We start from the raw sequence: 18795 nt of genomic DNA on the forward strand, positions 1-18795 counted from the left end.
TAGTAATGATGATTTTAGTATTACAATTTAAGCAAACAAATAGCTGATGTGATTACTTTGAGCAACCATATGTAAAATAGATATTGAATACAAATTTATATTGAAGGAAACATTTCAGCTTTCAGGAATTGTAAGGAACAGAATTAATCTTTTGTCATGTATATAGACACCAAATTCAAATAATATGAATGCCAAATGCACATTCTCTGCAAAGCCTGACATAGAATGATTAGTGTGTAAGTATGTAACCAGTTGTTACCCCTCCATCCCCCCAACACACACACACAAACACTATCTCTCTGACTTACAATGAGTTTCAAAAACATACACCATCCTGACATACTTTCCAATGTCTAACTGCCTTGCAGTTCCATTGACATTGCAAGTAACAGAAAATGTTGCATTCAAATGATTTCTACCCACAGATCCTTTGTCAGAGAGAGAAAGTCCAACAGCACAGAATCAGGCCCTTCAAAACTTGTGAGTCTGCACTGATCAGAAACAACCAGCTAACAATTTTCATCCTGATCAGCCAGCATCAATTTGCATAAATGTATCACAGTCGCAGAGGAGCTGCCATCCCCATCTTTGTCACAACATCATTCACCATTCCTTCACATTACAGTAGAAGACTTTGTTTTGTCTGTTTCAGTCCAACCAGAAACTTTTTAAAAGATAATTGTGTACTACTTTCAAAATTAGTTGCAATTATCTACAAAGAGCTCTGCATTCGTTCTATCCCTCCCGAGAATGTATCACATAAAAGCGTGAAATCTGGCTGCAATTTCACAATTCATCAATGGAATCTAAAAACCACCCTTCAAAGCAGTGGAGAAAGGAGGAAAAAAGCCAAAATTGGTCGGTGTGTAAAACTGCTCATTTTAATTTCAAGCAGAGTTGAATAGTGTTGATTATTCCATAAGTTGAATTTGACAGTTTACATTAAAAAAGTGACAAAAAAAAATCCTTTTCCTTTCCTCCTTCCTACTATAGAGTAAGACAAGAGTACTGTTAGTGGTACATCATCACACTACACAGCAGGGTAATGTTCTGTCTACATCAGAAAAACAGTTAATTAGCCAATTGTCTTTTCTGTACACGGAGCATTATGGTCAGTCAGCTCCAATGCAGTTGAATGGTTTATCACCCTTTCACTTATGGATTCAGTTTACACTGACTGTTAGTTCAGCAGTGTTCAGAAAAGTACTTCAATATGCACTGAAACAAAATTAATGGCATTCTGAAGACTAACATTTTATAATCAATACTGCTGTTAGATTCTGCATTATACAAAATAAAAAAGGTTCACTGTGTATCCTACCTTGACTCTGAAGAACAGCACAGAATCTTTTCTGTTGGAGTGTGTTACGTTTTCACTTGCACGTGATTCCTACCAGCACTAACAGTTAAAGAACTTTGGCTGTTTCCCATCCACTACAGGAGACGTGAACTGAGTTACAGAGTGGCAGCACAAGAGCAAACTCACTCTCACTCAGTCACTGAGTGCTGAAAGGAAAAGAATAAAATTAGGCCTGAATTATTTCCAGATATGAATTGACTCTCAACATCACTTATCACAGCTGAGGATATGCAGTGCCCAGCAGCGCTTGATAAAATCTACTATACAGACATGCACACACAATGTAACAATAATCTGAGACTGAAATGCAATACAATTAAGCATCATTGAAAAGAGTTTATTTACAGAGTTTATGCTACACAGACACAAACCCACAACTGAACATAAATGAACGAGATCAAGTAATTCTCCAATGAACCCTCTCCAGAGCTGGAGAATCCTGCCTTAAAAAAAGTGCCCAGAACTGACCACAAATGCGATGTGACCAATGATCTGTGAATGAGATTGTGGGAAACATATCAAACTTGCACTGTAGTTATTAAAAATCAGATGACAGCAGAACTGATGTCAAATTATCCTTTCCATAGACACACTGACAATGAGTGGATGAAGTTCACATTCCCAACAATTACTGCAGAACTGATGCATAACAGTATGTCCCAGTACAGACACAATAGGCTGAATGGTCTGCTTCTGAGCTGTACCATATCAGTGACTCTGATTTTGATGAGAAAGGAGACGACATGCTGTTGTGTTGCATATTGATATGAAAAATATCAGGCAGAAATGGACTGGCATGTAGAATAAAACTCTCTTTCACAAAATAAACACCAACAATGTCTGGGTACAAATTAAAACTAAATGTCTCAGTGATACCACAGATCCCAGACTCTCTACCCAAACAGGAAATACGTGACCATAATTCAGAATGGTTCTCAGAATAAAGCAGTTTCCCTTCTGCCATCGCCCTTTCTCCTCTCTCCCCCATCCACCCCGACAGACTGACAGTCAACTAAAAAAATCAGAAAATGCGGAAAAGATGAAGATCCAGTCTCAACACCCTCATAACAAATATCACAGAATGTATCACATAGACACAGAGAATATTACTAGCTTCCACTTTGATACACAAGAGTGGAACCTGACAAGTGCAGGCTGATAACTACACACTCATTCATGTTGCAGAAATAGACAAACAAATGATGATGACACAGTTACTGTGATGTAAATCTGTGACTAATAGTCTCCATCGGTCAGTTTCTCTCAACTGAAGTCTCACACTCGCATTGCAGTAACTGTCAGGGACAGATTAACAACTACACTCTCATTCACGAAGATAAAACTGACAGAAACAGAATTCACAGACCAGAGTCTCACAGGTACATATTAGTACCTGCACTGTTCACATTCATCAAACTGGATCTGTCAGGTAGAAATCGATATTTAAGTTCACATATTGACAAGGCAGAGACTGAGGGGCATAGATTGGTAACTGCATTCACATACTGATAGGAGAAGTACAGATTAATATTGACAGTCTCAATTCACACAGCAGGAACAGACTGGTAAATACACTCACATTCACATCGGGGAAATGGACAGGGAGAGATCGATAGTTACATGCATATAGAAACAACTGACATTGATAACTACATTGGTTAGATAAATGATTAGGAGTTGGGTATTGAGGATATAATTTCTGAATTTGCAGTTGATACTAACTCAGGGAGATGAGTGATTGGGAGGATGATGCTGAGTGACTTCACAGGGAGATTATCAAGTTGGCCAAATGGGCAGATATTCGGCAATTAATTCCAATGCAGAGAAATGTGAGGTAATGCATTTTGCTAACAGAAACACAGAGCAACAATGCAGGGTCAATGGTATGTCTTTGAAGGGAGCACTGGAGCAGAGGGACCTCGGGGTGATCATTCTCTTAAGTTGGACAGGCAAGCTGAAACCGCTGTGAAGAAGGCTTATAGGATCCTAGTGGTTATAGAGGCATTGAGTATAAAACTGAGGAAATGATGCTGCACTTCTACAAATCATTGGTCAGATCAGTTTTGTTCAGTTCTGGGCATTTTATTTAAGATAGGAACTTCAAACTCTGGAGAGCATTCATTGAAGATTTACCAGAATGATAGCAGGAATGAATAATTTTACATCCAAGGAAAGATTAGTGATATCCGGCTCCTTTTCCTTTGAGCAGAGAAGATTAAGAGGGGAACCTTATGGAGGTGTTCAAAATTATGCAGAATTTTGCCATGGGAAAGAAGAATATTTTGTTAACACTAGTTGGTATGTCAGGAACTCAGGGTCACAATTTCAAGATTGTCAGTAAGAGAGCCAGGTGTGAGATGAGGAGAAACGTCTTTACACAGAGTTGTTAGGATTTGGATTGGGCAGCCTGGGATCATGGTAGAGGTAGATTCCATATGAGGTATGAAAAGAGAGCTGGATATGTACTGGAAGTGATGTAATTAGAGGGCAATGAAGATAGGGCTGGAAAACAATCCTGCCTTGAATTATTTCCAGCTGACCACAATTTAAACAAAAGATGGAAAGTACAGCATAAAATGTGAAATCTGTGTCTCACACCTGCACACACACACACACACCATGGGTGCAGGGGAAATAAGCACTACCGCAGTTAGGCGGTAATGTGGGGGTTAAAAAGGAAAGAAAAAAATTAAAATAAATAGGAGTGTCTGTTTGATCACACAGCATAAAAAGAAAAATAAAATGAACAGGGATGTCAGGGGCTCTTGGAACTGGCTCTGTGCCAAGAAAAAAAAGAAAATACAAAATCTGAAATCTCTGCCATCAACAGTTAGTTTGTGCTACAGCGGGATCAACTGACACACTGAGGGTTGTGGGAGAGACAATTATGCAGATGGTTTCTCAAGACAATTCCATCTTTGGAACTGACATCTTGCTGTGTAAACTAAGACAAAGCCTAGCTGAATCATAGAAACGTGTCATTGCTCTGCCTTCACTCCCTTGTCCTCCTTATTTGCTGGAAGGTAGGATTGCTATTGATCGATTTGTGAAGCTTCTCAGGCTTTCTTCTGTGCTGTCTCACATTGTCCATGGAAGGCTGGCATCAACTTTTCCCTCTTCATCTTGACCTGGTTCCTCATCCTCTCCTGTATCCATGTGCCTCAGGGTGGCGTATGTGATGCAGGGTGGTTGTTGTTCCACTTGGTCAGCCTGAACACAAGTCAACACTGAAACGTAGTAGATAGGAGCAAGACCAAAATTGGTGGCATTGTGGACAGAGAAGGTGATCGAAGAGTACAATGGAAATTTGATCAACTGGGCCAGCAGTTGAGTAGCAGAAGAAGTTTAATTTAGATAAAAGTGAGTATTGCATTTTGATAAGGCAAACCAGGGCAGGACCTACACTGTTCATTGTACAAGTCTAGGAAGTCTTTCTAAACAAACAGACCTAGGGGGTGCATGTGGATAGTTCCTTGAATGTGGCCTTGCAGCTAGACACAATGGTGAAGGCAGCATTTGGAATGCTTGCCTTCATTAGTTGACAGGAGTTGGGGCATCATGTTACAGCTATACAGGATGTTGGTGAGGCCACTTTTAGAACACTGTGTACAGTTCTGGTCAACATACTGTTGAAAGGATGTTCTTAAGCTCAAAAGGGCACAGAAAACATTTACAAAGACCGTATGATATAGCAACCATTCGGCCCATCAAGTCTGCTCCATCATTCCATCATGGCTGATGTGTTTCTTAACGTCATTCTCTTGCCTTCTCTGCACTGATCAAGAACCTCTGTCTTAAAGACACAATGACAACCGTCTGCAGCAATGTTTTCCACAGATTCTCCACTGTCTGGCTGAAGAAACTCCTTCTCATTAAATGGTGGAAACGGGTCAAGGGGCTGAATGGCCTCCTCCTACTCCTTTATACGAATATTCCACATTAATAAATCTTGGAACCCCTGCAGTTACAAAGTGGCATTCCCACACACCAGAGCAATTAGTGATTTCAAATAGAAACTGCAAGTCCAAATGGTTTATTTTCACACATTCCAGATCCCCACCATCTTATGGGGGAAACAATCTTCAAATCCCTCCTTAAGCCTCTTGCCCTTCATTTTAAAACGATGTCCCCTTGTTACTGATCTTTCGACTAAGGGAAACAGCTGCTTCCTGTCCCCCTGTCCATGTCCCTCATAACAGAGTCAGAATCACACAGCAAGGAAACTGACCCTTCAGTCCAACTACTCCATGCCGTCCATAATCTCAAACTAAACTAGTCCCACTTGTTTGCACTTGGCCCATATCTCTCCAAACCCTTCCTATCTTGGACTTTCTTAAATGTCTTTTAAACTCTGTAACTGTCCTCATACCTGCCACTTCCTCTGAAAGTTCAATCCACACATGAACCAGTCTCCGTCAAAAAATGTTACCCGTCATGTCATTCTCAAAAATGTTTCTCTTCTCACCTGAAAAATACGTCCCCTGGTCTTGAAGTTCCCCCACCCTCGGGAAAAGACACCTGCTATTCACCTCATCTATGACTATCATGATTTCATAAACTTCTATATCCCTTAAACTTCCACCCTCCAGTGAAAATGGTCCCAGTACCTTGTAACGCAGACACTCCATTCCCAACAACATTATGGTATATCTTTTCTGAATCCTCTCCAACTTAATAATGTCCTTCCTCCAACAGGGTAACCAGAACTGGACACAATACACCAGAACAGGCTTCACCAGTGTCCTGTACAACCACAACAGGGTGTCCGAACTGCGATACTCAATTGTCTGAACAATGGAGGCAAGTGTTCTAAACACCTTCTCAAACACCCTGTTTACCTGTGACACAAAGTACAAAGAATTGTGTACCTGAAACCCTAGGGTTCTTTGCCCTACACACTACCGATCTTTCACACCTCTATCATGTCCCCTTCCCCCATCAACCTTCTCTATTATAAAGGAAACAACCCAAACTTCCCTCCAATGCTTCCAGGAAGAGATTTGTTTTTGCGGATCTTCCCAATCAGACAAATACCAGCATGAACGCTGACCAATACGTGACGGTGTAAGAACAACAGCTCACAGAGTCATACTCACCGTTCAATCGAATTGACTCGATTTCCCATCACCTCCCTTGGAATGAAATCTTTCCAGACCAGTACCCAACCAAGTTCCAATCCCGCTCACAACAATAATTTGCTGCTGTTCATGTATGAAAACCCCTGGCAACAAGGTCACTCAGCCATGGTCCCAGGGAATTACCTCTTGGAATTGTCCAGAATGTGGCTCAGAATTTCTACGTTCACAGAATCACAAAATGTTACTGCACAGAAGGAGGCCATTTGTGTATCAGCTCCTGAAAGGGCAATCCAGCTAGACCCACTCTCCAGCCCTATCTCCGTAGCCCACTACCATCATCCCTTTCAAACTTAAATCCAGTTCTCTTTTTGAACTTCCTGTGGAATCATCTGCCACCACTCTCCCAAGCAGCACATTCCAAACCCAACAACCCAAATAAATTTCTCCTTATCTCATTCTCTCACTGACAATCTTGAAATTCTGACCAGCCAGTTACTAACAGAAAAATGAGTGAGAAACAACTTTCTTTCCCGGAGGTCCACCACTGTCTTGTACACGTTTAACATCACCTCCTGTTCTTTGACTCTTAAACCCCTATTAATAAAGCAGAGAATGCTTTGTGTTTTATTAACTGCTCTCCCCCGTTATGCCACCTTCTCAGATCTGTGAACATATAACCCCAGCTCCCTCTGTTCCTGCACCCCCTTTAGAATTTTACCCCCCTACTTTGTATTGTCTTTCTATTTCTATCAACCATCGTTTTTCACCAAACTTGTGTTGAATCACTGTTGTCTTTATTTGACTGTTCACTTACTAAAACTTCATTTTCTCCCTCCGAGTAGATTTTATTCATTTCCTTGCTACTAACTAACAAGAACATGAAGGCTAGGATCAGGTTGAGTCCATTTGGCCCGTCAGGAACCTGCTCCGCAATTCCATACGATTGCAGCTGATCCCATCTCAGCCTCAACTCCACTTTACTGTCAACACTCCCTTTGTTAATCACTGATTAACAATCTGTCTGTCTCCTCCTCCAATTGATGCAGTGTCTTGGGTGGTGGGGAATGGAGTGGGGGGTGTTCCCATTGATGTACAATCCCCATCTCATTTGAGAGAATTCATTCCTCCTCATCTCTGTTTCCAATCTGCCCAGCTCCTTATCCTGAAGGGATAACCTCTCATTCTAGATTCTCACACATGAGCAAACATCCTCTCTCCATCTCCTTTGTCAATATTCCCTTTAGCAGCTTATAACCCTCAGTTAAATCTCCTCTCTTCCAAAATCCAGAGAAACTTTTCAATCTCTCATCTAAGACAAACCCTTCATCTCTGGAAATGATTGAGTAAACATCTTCTGACCTGCCTCTGTCCTCAACTAAAGAGATCAAAATTGTACCAGTCTGTTCTCATAAGACAAACCTTTCATCTTGGCAATCAATTCAGTGAATCTCCTCTGAAGTCCCCCCAACTCAACTACATCCCTCCTCAAGTAAGGACTAGAGGGAAACCCTTGTGTTTGTGAATGTCATTCCAAACCCTCACCATTGCAATGACATCACTGTTTCTGTTCAGCCTGTCTCAATAACAACATCCCACCAATCCAAGCCAGAATATTTGATGCTAAATTCAAAAGATCACTCTGCATCCACTCTCTCTAAATTGTTGACTGGAAATTACTGTCCCTCATTTTCACTGCCAAGACATCTCGAGGCAAAACTTCCCTGTGTCATCCACCTGTCAGTGGCAACCGGGCTATTCACAGAGAAACATGGAAAATATCATCGGGAGGCCGCCATTCGGCCCTTCCAGCCTGCTCTGCCCATTCAATGAGATCATGGCTGATCACCCAACTTCGTCCTGTGTCTCTCTGCACTCTCTCTTTCGCCCCTAAGAACTCTATCCAACTCCTTCCTGAATAACATTCAGTGTTCTTGCCCTGACTGCTTTCTGTGACAGAGAATTCCACAGGCTCCCCACTCTCTGGGTAAAGACATTTCTCCCCATCTCAGTCTTGTCACGTCTCCTTAGGAAAGTGACCCCCTGGTTCTGGACTCTCCGCCTGGCACCGGGAACACCCTCCCTGTGTTTACTCTGTCTTGTCCTTGTTCAAATTTAATAGATTTCTATGAGATTTCCCCTTAGTTCTTCTCAACTCCAGTGAATATCGTCCTAACCGATCCAGTCTCTCTCCACCCGTCAATTCTGCTACCCCAGGAATTGCTCTGGGAAACCTTTGCTGTATTCCCTACATAGGCACAATGTCCTTCCTCACATAAGGAAACGCCAAACTGTACACAGGTCTCCAGGGTGTGGTCTCACCCTGTCCAATTGTAGCAAGCCATCCCTGCTCCAGGACTTGAAACATCTCTCTGTGAAGGTCTCCCTTATCTGAGCAAGGATGTTACACACTCTCTCTCTCTCTTTGCGTTTTCCAGCACTGTCTGTGTTTATAACCTGCAACATTAACTCTCTCTCTCTCTCTCTCCACAGATGCTACCAGACCTACTGAGTGTCTGAGGCAATTTTTAGAGTGTTCATGTCAGGTCTTCAGCTGCACTCCAATGAAGAACAAGCATGGATCATGGACGAAGAATGGATTACCTGGCACCGTGAGGCAGATGGAATTACTGGTCACATTAGATATTATTCCACTGGGACCCCTGTTGATCACGAGACACTGGTACCAGCCTTTGTACTGGGACTGGAAAGATTCAATGGCCTTCTGTCCTGTCTGAGCTAGAGTTGTAATTCCCGCTGGCATTGTTTAAGGCTTTCTGTTGAAAGTACCATTGAAAGTAGGGTCCAGCACCTCGGCTCAGTACACAATCTGAAACGAGACAACTCCCAAACATAACCTCCATTTTAATGGCTCTGGGGGTGAGGAAAATCCCAGCAATAGGAACTGAAACAAAACAAGACAAAGAGGAAATGAAAGAAAGATCGGACGCTGAAATTGTCTCTCTTATCACAATGTTACCTTCGATGACTGGATAATAACAGATGGAAAGGAGAAATAAAACAAGCGAGATTTCACATCATCACAAAGTCTCCCTATGTTGTAAAATCTACACTTTGAAAGATTTCTGTTAACTATGGATGGACAAATGGTACATCAGCCAACCATGGCCTCTTGATGTTCAATGGTGTTAGCATCACTGTCCCCACCTCCACTCCACTATCAACATCTTGAAGGTTACCGTCACTGCCCCCACCCTCTTCCCATGAACAACATCCTGAGGGTTACTGTTGGGAAAGTTGACATGGTTTGCCTGGAAGCCATTTTCCTAATCTGGCTGAGAAACCATTTTGTGTCCCCAGAACTTTGCTGGCTGTGCATTCCTTACTCTTAGGAAGATAAGGCCTACCATTCACGTTACCTAAGGTGTCAAGTTCGTGTTTTTACCACTTTGATGAATGATTAGGGCAGGCTGTAGAACGAGTCAAGTGGACAAGTCAATTAGTCCCACTTCCTTTATGTGTTATCGCCACTTCACGGTCGTTCAGCGAATTAGGGACATCTCTGCTTCCTGTTAGTAATCTGAGTAAATACTTGTGGAATGCATAATGGTGCTTAGTTTTGACCCTAATGACTAACCTCTAATTTCGTACCAAACTGTGTAATCAACAATCAGCCTCTGTCTGCTTTCTCTATATAATCCTGTCGTATTCAGTGCTATCTGAATAGCATCGAGCCACAGTTAGGATGTTGAATTCCCCATGATGTATCCTTTGATAAACTAATCAGTTCTCAAGATCTGAGTCTCGAGAGTTTTCTTCAACAGTTACCATTACTGTCCCCATCCCTACTATCAACATCCTGGGGGTTACTGTCACTGTCCCCATCCCCACCATCAACATCCTGGGGGTTACTGTCACTGTCCCCATCCCTACCATCAACATCCTGGGGGTTACTGTCACTGTCCCCATCCCTACTATCAACATCCTGGGGGTTACTGTCACTGTCCCCATCCCTACCATCAACATCCTGGGGGTTACCGTCACTGTCCCCATCCCCATTATCAATATCTTGGGGGTTACTGTCTCCACCCCTACCCTACTGTCAACATCCTGGGGGTTACCATCAGTGTCTCCAACCCCACCTTACTATGAACATCTTTGGTGTTAGCATCAGCCTCCCCCAGCTTGTATTGTCTACCTTTCTCTGGTGGAATGCTTAACAAGTCATTGTAGGTCAGAGGTCTATAGGACAGAAACAGGAACTTCAGCCGACTGAATCCATGCCAATTAAAAGCAACCAACTTTATTTTCGAATATAATTTTCCCAGTCATAGGGTCATACAGTACGGAAATAGACCCATCGGCCCAACGCGTCCATGCTGACCAGGTCTCACAAACGAAATTAGCCCCATTTGTTTGTATATAGCCCACATCTGTCCAAACCTTTCCGATCCATGTAACTTTCCAAATCTCTTTTCGATGTTGGTATTGTACCCACTCCCACCACTTCCTCTGGCAGTTCATTCCAAATATACAACTCATCTGAGTGAAAATGTTACCCCTCTGGTCGCTTTTAAATCTTTCCCCTTTCACCTTAAATCAATGCCGTCTAGTTTTGGACTCCCCCACCCTGCGGAAAAGACCTTGGCTATTCACCTTACTCAAGCCCTTATTTCTGCAGGAAAATACAAGTGAAATGTCAAGGACTACTTAATCTGACTCTAGCCTGGCATCACACGTGCACATCTAAATCCTCCTTCAATGTGATGAGGATTTCAGCCTCTCACCCTGTCAAGCAGTGAGTTCCAGATTCTCCACTACCCTCTGGGTGAAAATGTTTTCCCTCACATCCCCCTCGAAACTCCTGCCTCTTACCTTCAATCTATGCCCCTCCCCCAGTCATTGATCACTCCATCAAGGGGAGAAAAGTTTCTTCCTGTCTATCCTATCTATACCCCCCATTATTTTATACATCTCAATCATGTCACCACACTCAATCTCCTCTGCTCTCAGGAAAACAACCACAGTCTGTCCAATCACTCTCCATCACTGAATCTCTCTAGCCCCCAAAGCAACATCCTGATAAATCTGCCTCTGCATACTCCCCCAGTGCTCATTGCTCAGATAATGTGGATTTGTAAACTTACTGATCACTGAAACAGCGACGAATTTGCTGTCCAGGAGAGACTCTGCATGCTGGTTAGAAACAACACAGTGATAATTGTCCTCTTGGTGTTTGCTGATGTTGATGATTGTGTGTACGGTTCTGCTGTGGTTGGAGTATTCCCAGTAAATCTCCTCACCATCCTTGTATAAAATATACTGAATTGGGATCAAGCCAAGCAGTTTAAAAGGGTGCTGTCTCCCTCCACTACCGTGTTTCCAGGAGGGCACTCAGCTCTAGGACTGACACAGGAATGCCTGTGATTAAACCAAACTGTTCAGCACTTTTCTAAGACAGGAATTGTTGTTCTCAGCAACAAACAGTACTCCCACCAAACAGTCAGAGAGAATCAGAGGGTCATAGACCATAGAAAAGTACAGCACAGAACTGGCCCGTTGGCCCACGATGTTGTGCCAAGGTTTAATTCTAATGTAAAATATAGTAACTTAACCTACGCACCCCTCAACTCACTGCTATCCATGTGCATGTCTAGCAGTCGCTTAAATGTTCCTCATGATTCTGCTTCCACTACCACAGCTGGCAATGCATTCCATGCATTCAAAACTCTCTGCATAAAGAACCTATCTCTGACGCCTCCTTTATACCTTCCCCCTATATCTTCAAACGATGACTTCTCGTACCAGACAATCCTGCCCTGGATATATGTCTCTGCCTATTGACTCTATCTATTCTACTCATTATTTTGTGCACCTCGATCAGGTCTCCTCTCTTCCTCCTCCTCTCCAGACAGAAAAGTCCAAGCTTATTCAATCTTTCTTCACAAGACAAGCCCTCCAGTCAGCATCCTGGCAAATCTTCTTTGCGCCTTCTCCAAAGCCTCTGTATCTTTCCTATAGTAGGGTGACCCGAAGTGGACATAATATTCCAAATATGGTCTCACCAAGGACTTGTAGAGCTGCAGCAAAACCTCGTGGCTCTTAAACTCGATCCCCCTGTTAATGAAAGCCAAAACACCATATGCTTTCTCAACAACCCTATCCACTTGGGTGGCAACTTTGAGAGATCAATGTACTCGCACACCCAGATCCCTCTGTTCCTCCACACTGCCAAGAATCCTGTCTTTAATCCTATATTCAGCATTCGAATTCGACCTCCAAAATGCATCACTTCGCATTTATCCAGGATGAACTCCATCTGCCATTTCGCACTATGTCGCACTGCTTCCTGCAATAGCCCTCTATACTATCAACGATACCTCCAACCTTTGTGTCATCTGCAAATTTACTAACTCACCCCTCAACCTCCTCATCCAAGTCATTTATAAAAATTACAAAGAGCAGAGGCCCAAGAACACAGCCCTGTGGGACTCCACTCAACACTGACCTCCAGGCAGAATACTTTCTATCTACAACCACTCTCTGCCTTCTGTCAGCTCGCCAATTCTAAATCCAGATAGCCAAATCTCCCTGCATCCCGTACTTCCTGACTTTATGAATGAGCCTACCACAGGGAACCTTATCAAATGCCTTGCTGAAGTCCATATACACCACATCCACTGCTCGATTGTCATCGACCTGTCTTGATACCTCCTCAAAGAACTCAATAAGATTGGTGAGGCATCACCTGCCCCTCACAAAGCCATGCTGACTGCCTTAAATCACACTAAGCTTTGTCAAATACTCATAAACACTGTCCCTCAGAATTGTTTCCAAAACTTTGCTGACCACAGACGTAAGACTGACAGGTCTGTAATTGCCAGTGATTTCCCTATTACCCTTCTTGAAAAGAGGAACAACATTCGCCTCCTTCCAATCCTCCGGTACCACTCCTGTGGAGAGGGAGGAGGCAAATACCCTCGCCAGCAGCTTAGCAACCTTCTTTCTCGCTTCCCGGAGCAGTCTACGATAAATCTGGTCTGGCCTTGGGGACTTAACAATCTTAATGTTTTCCAAATTTCCCAGCACATCAACTTCATCAATCTTAATCTGGTCAAGACTGTACCCCATCTCCTCGAAGTTTTCATTTACAACAAGTTCCCTTTCCTTAGTGAAAACCAAGGCAAAACACTGATTTCGAGCTTCCCCTATCTGCTCAGATTCCACACACAAGTTCCCTCCGCTATCCCTGATCAGACCTACCTTCTCCCTGATCATTCTCTTATTCCTCAAGTATGAGTAAAATGCTTTTGGGTTGTCCATAATCCATCTTGCCAAGCCTTTTTGTACCCCTCCTGGCTCTCCTCAGTCCTTTCTGAGCTCCTTTCTAGCAAGCCTGTAATCCTCTCAAGCTGTACTAGATCCGTGCTTCCTCCACCTGTCATAAGCTGCCTTCTTCCTTTTAACGAGAAGTTTCTCTGTTCTCGTCATCCAAGGTTCCTTAATCTTACCCCTTCTTACCTGTCACAGAGGAACTAATTTGTGCATACTCACAACAACCGCTCCTTAAATAGTCTCCACATGTCTGCTGTGCCCTTTCTGTGGAACAATTGCTCCCAGTCTGTACTTCACAACTCCTGTCTGATAGTGTCATAATTTCCTTTTCCCCAATTAAATATCTTCCCTCGGTAACTGCTCCTTTTCCAATCCAAGGCTTTGCCAAATGTGAGGCAGTTGTGATCACTTTCACCAAAGTGCTCTCCCACCGAGAGGTGACACCTGCCCTGGCTCATTGCCGAGCACCAAATCCAAAATGGCCTCTCCCCTTGTCATGCTGTCTACATACTGAGTAAGGAAACCCTCCTGAATAAACCTGACAAAAATGGCTCCATCCATACCATCTGCACTTAGTAGGTTCCAGTCGATATTGGGAAAATTGAAATCATCATAACAACAACCCTGCTACCTCTGCATTTTTCCAGAATTAGCCCACCTATGAGATCTTCAATCTCTCTACTGTGATTAGGTTGTCTGTAGAAAACTCCCAATGTATTGGCTGTTACCCTCCTGTTCCTAACTTCCACCTACACTGACTCAGTAGACAAACCTTCCTCAACAACCTTCACTTCTGTAGCTGTGATGCACTCTCTGATGAGCAATGCTACACCCCTCCTCTTTATTCACTGTCCCTGTTTTTTTTAAACGTTTTAAAGCCTGGAACATCAAGCAACCATTCCTGCCCCTGTGGAACCCACGTCTCCATTACGACTGCAATATCGTAGCCCTAAGTACTGATCCATGCTCTAAGTTCGTCACTCTGATTTCAGACCTCCTTGCATGAAAGCAGACACACTTTACCTGATCCCTTTGTTTCAACATGTGAGAAACCTTCCAGAAAAATTCAATACATCCTGTCACTGCCCCGTCTGCAACTGATCCCCTCTCAGACATGTGGCTCTGATTCCCACCCGCCTGCCAAACTAGTTTAAACCCTCCCGAATCACACAAGCAAATCTCCCAACCAGGACATTTGTGCCCCTCCAGTTCAGGTGTAACCCGTCCTTCATGTACAGGTCCTACCTTCCCCAGAAGGTATCCCAATGGTCTAGGTATCTGAAGACCTCCCTCCTGCACCAGCCTCGCAGACATGTGTTAAGCTGCATTCGCTGACTGTTCCTCATCTCTCTATCTCATGGCATCGGTAGCAAACCTGAGATCACTACTCTACTCGTCCTGCTCTTCAGCTTCCAATCTAACTTTTCAGATTCTCAATCCCTTTCCTGGCTATATCATTGGTGCCAATATGTACCACAATTTCTGGCTGCTCACCCTCCTTCAGAAACCCAATCGGCCACATCCCGGACCCTGGGCACCAGGAAGGCAACATACCTTCCGGGAGTCCTGTTCCTGACCACAAAATCTCCTGTCAATCCGTCTAACTTTTGAGTTCCATACCACTAGCACTTTTCTTTTTTCCCCCCCTGCCCTTCTGAGCCACAGTGCCACAGACCCTAAGCCCATAACACATAGGAGTGGAAGTAAGGCCATTCGGCCCATCGAGTCCACTCCGCCATTCAATCATGGCTGATGGGCATTTCAACTCCACTTACTCGCATTCTCCCCGTAGCCCTTAATTCCTCGTGACATCAAGAATCTATCAATCTCCGCCTTGAAGACATTTAGCATCCCGGCAATGAATTCCACAGGCCCACCACTCTCTGGCTGAAGAAATGTCTCTGCATTTCTGTTCTGAATTGACCCCCTCTAATTTTAAGGCTGTGTCCACGGATCCTAGTCTCTTCGCCTAATGGAAAAAATTTCCTAGCATCCACCCTGTCCAAGCCATGTATTATCTTGTAGGTTTCTATTAAATCTCCCCTTAATCTTCTAAACTCAAATGAATACAATTCCAGGATCCTCAGCCGTTCCTCATATGTTAGACCAACCATTCCAGGAATCATCCGTGTGAATTTCCGCTGGACACGTTCCAGTGCAGTATGTCCTTCCTGAGGTGTGGGGACCAAAACTGGACACAGTACTCCAAATGGGGCCTAACCAGAGCATTATAAAGTCTCAGTAGCACAACGGTGCTTTTATATTCCAACCTTCTTGAGATAAGTGACAACATTGCATTCGCTTTCTTAGTCACGGACTCAACCTGCATGTTTACCTTTACAGAATCCTCGACTAGCACTCCCAGATCCCTTTGTACTTTGGCTTTACGAATTTTCTCACCGTTTAGAAATAGTCTATGCTTGTATTCTTTTTGCCAAAGTGCAAGACCTCGCATTTGCTCATGTTGAATTCCATCAGCCATTTCCTGGGCCACTCTCCCAAACTGTCTAGATCCTTCTGTAGCCTTCCCACTTCCTCAGTACTACCTGCCTGTCCACCTAACATCGTATCACCTGCAAACATCGCTAGAATGCCCCCAGTTCCTTCATCCAGATCATTAATATATAATGCGAACAGCTGCGGCCCCAACACTGAACCCTGCGGGACACGGCTTGTCACCGGCTGCCATTCCGAAAAAGAATCTTTTATCCCCAATCCATACCAGTAGCTCACTTCGAACAGCATGGGCCCTCACCTTGTTCAGCAGCCTCCCGTGTGGCACCTTATCAAAGGCTTTTTGGAAGTCTAGATAGACCACATCCACTGGGTTTCCCTGGTCTAACCTACTTGTCACCTCTTCAAAGAATGCCAACAGGTTTGTCAGGCATGACCTCCCCTTACTAAATTCATGTTGACTTGTTCTAATCAGACTCTGCTCTCCCAAGAATTTAGAAACCTCATCCTTAATGATGGATTCTAGAATTTTACCAACAACCAAGGTTAGGCCAATTGGCCTATAATTTTCCATCTTTAGTCTTGATCCTTTCTTGAACAAGGGGGTTACAACAGCGATCTTCCAATCATCCGGGACCTTCCCTGACTCCAGTGACGCTTGAAAGATCTCAACCAATGCCTCCACTATTTCCTCAGCCACCTCTCCCAGAACTCTAGGATGTATCCCATCGGGGCCAGGAGATTGATCAATTTTAAGACCTTTTAGCTTTTCTAGCACTATCTCTTTTGTAATGGCAACCATATTCAACTCAGCCCCCTGACTCCCTTTAATTGTTGGGATATTACTCATGTCTTCCACTGTGAAAACTGATGCAAAGTACTTGTTAAGGTCTCCTGCTATTTCCTTATCTCCCATCACTATGCTTCCAGCATCAGGTTGAAGTGGCCCAATGTTTACGTTTGCCTGTCGTTTGTTTCTTATATATTGAAAGAAACTTTTACTATCATTTCTAATATTACTGGCTAGCCTACCTTCATATTTGATCCTCTCCTTTCTTATTACTCTCTTTGTTATCCGCTGTTTGACTCCACATCATCTGACGCTATGTCATTCAGTGCCATAGATTTAATTTTGTTCTTAACTAACAAGGCAACCCCACCCCCTCTGCCGACCTCCCTGTCTTTTCGATAAGTTGAAAATCCTTGGAGGTTTAACTGCCAGTCCTGACCCCCCTGTAACCACGTCTTTGTGATGCCTACCACATCATAATCATTCACTATGATCTGTGCCATTAGTTCATCTGCTTTGTTATGAATGTTACGAGCATTCAGGTAAAGTGCCTTAATGTTAACTTTATGGTTAGACCTGACAAATATGGTTTTCCCCTGGTCAGCTATCCCCACCAGTAGTATCCAAAACCATATACTTATTGCTGAGGGGAACGACCACAGGGGACCCCTGCTCTAACCGTCGGATCCCTTTCCTCCCACTGACAGTAACCCAGCTATCCTTATCCTGTGTTTGGGGAGTGACCACCTCCCTGTACATCCTCTTAATTTCCCCCTCAGCCTCCCGGATGATCCGGAGTTCATCAGCTCCAGCTCCATAACTCGGTTTTCGAGAAGCTGGAGTTGGGTGCACTTCCCACTTAAAATCTTCTCAGAAGTCCTTCGCTCCTCCCTCGCACCTCTCGGCAAAATCATAGAGAGGCAGAGAGAAACAGAGAGACATAGATATACAGAGGGGCATGGTCATAAAGATACATGGTCATACAGAGACACAGGGAAACACAAGATCACAGAGTCATCGAGATTCATCAACATTGTCAAAGAGTTAAAGCAAGTCACGGACAGTCAAACACACAGAGAGGTAGATGTAGAGAGAGACCTCGCGGTCTGTACAAGATACCTCACTGGGAGGGGGAATCTCTCCTGTTCCCCTCCACCCCCCAATAACCACCATCCTGACCCTCGGGAACGGGACATGTTGACACAGTCCGCTCTCCCTCGGCGCTTTTCCTTCCCGCGTGGCCCCGGCGCCATTTTAGCTTCAGGCCCCGCCCCCTCAGGCCCCGCGCGAGATGGCGGTTAACGGCCGCCTCGTGCCCCAAGTGACCGTTAGCAGCTGCTTCAGGGGAAAGACTCTTTAAAGGGACAACCCTTTCAGGAGAGAGAAACAACAGGGCCGGCCCCGGGACTCGCCAAACTCAATAATAATCACAAATACACACACAGACAGAGAGGTGGGAGTGAACAAGAAGTTGTGCGGCGGCACATCAAGACCAAAGGCCACTCTCCCGAAGGACGGCTGTCCCGGACTCGAAACGTTGACCCCGCTTTCTCTCTGTCTGTCTCTGGACAGATGCTGCCAGGCCTGAAGCACAAACAAGGTCCTCGGGGGTGAGTCCGAGTTCAGGATCCTATTAAGGTTCGGTTGGCAGATGGATGACAGTGTGGGAGGGTATGCAATGGGATTAGAAGAATAGTGACAGAGACTGTTTCCTAAATGGGGAAAGGTTTCGGAAATCTGAAGCACGAAGGGACTTGGGAGTCCGAGTTCAGGATTCTCTTCAGGTTAACAGGCAGGTTCAGTTGGCAGTTAGGAAGGCA

General features: G+C 44.1%; 1 protein-coding gene across 1 annotated transcript in view; it reads right to left on the minus strand.

Annotated features, from left to right (window-relative positions):
* Positions 1-18795, minus strand: part of LOC132837378 (histone H4) — a 565847-nt gene that overhangs the window by 11197 nt on the left and 535855 nt on the right. The window lies entirely within an intron of this gene.

Source organism: Hemiscyllium ocellatum, chromosome 49 (genome assembly GCF_020745735.1).
Source record: "Hemiscyllium ocellatum isolate sHemOce1 chromosome 49, sHemOce1.pat.X.cur, whole genome shotgun sequence".
Classification (NCBI taxonomy): domain Eukaryota; kingdom Metazoa; phylum Chordata; class Chondrichthyes; order Orectolobiformes; family Hemiscylliidae; genus Hemiscyllium; species Hemiscyllium ocellatum.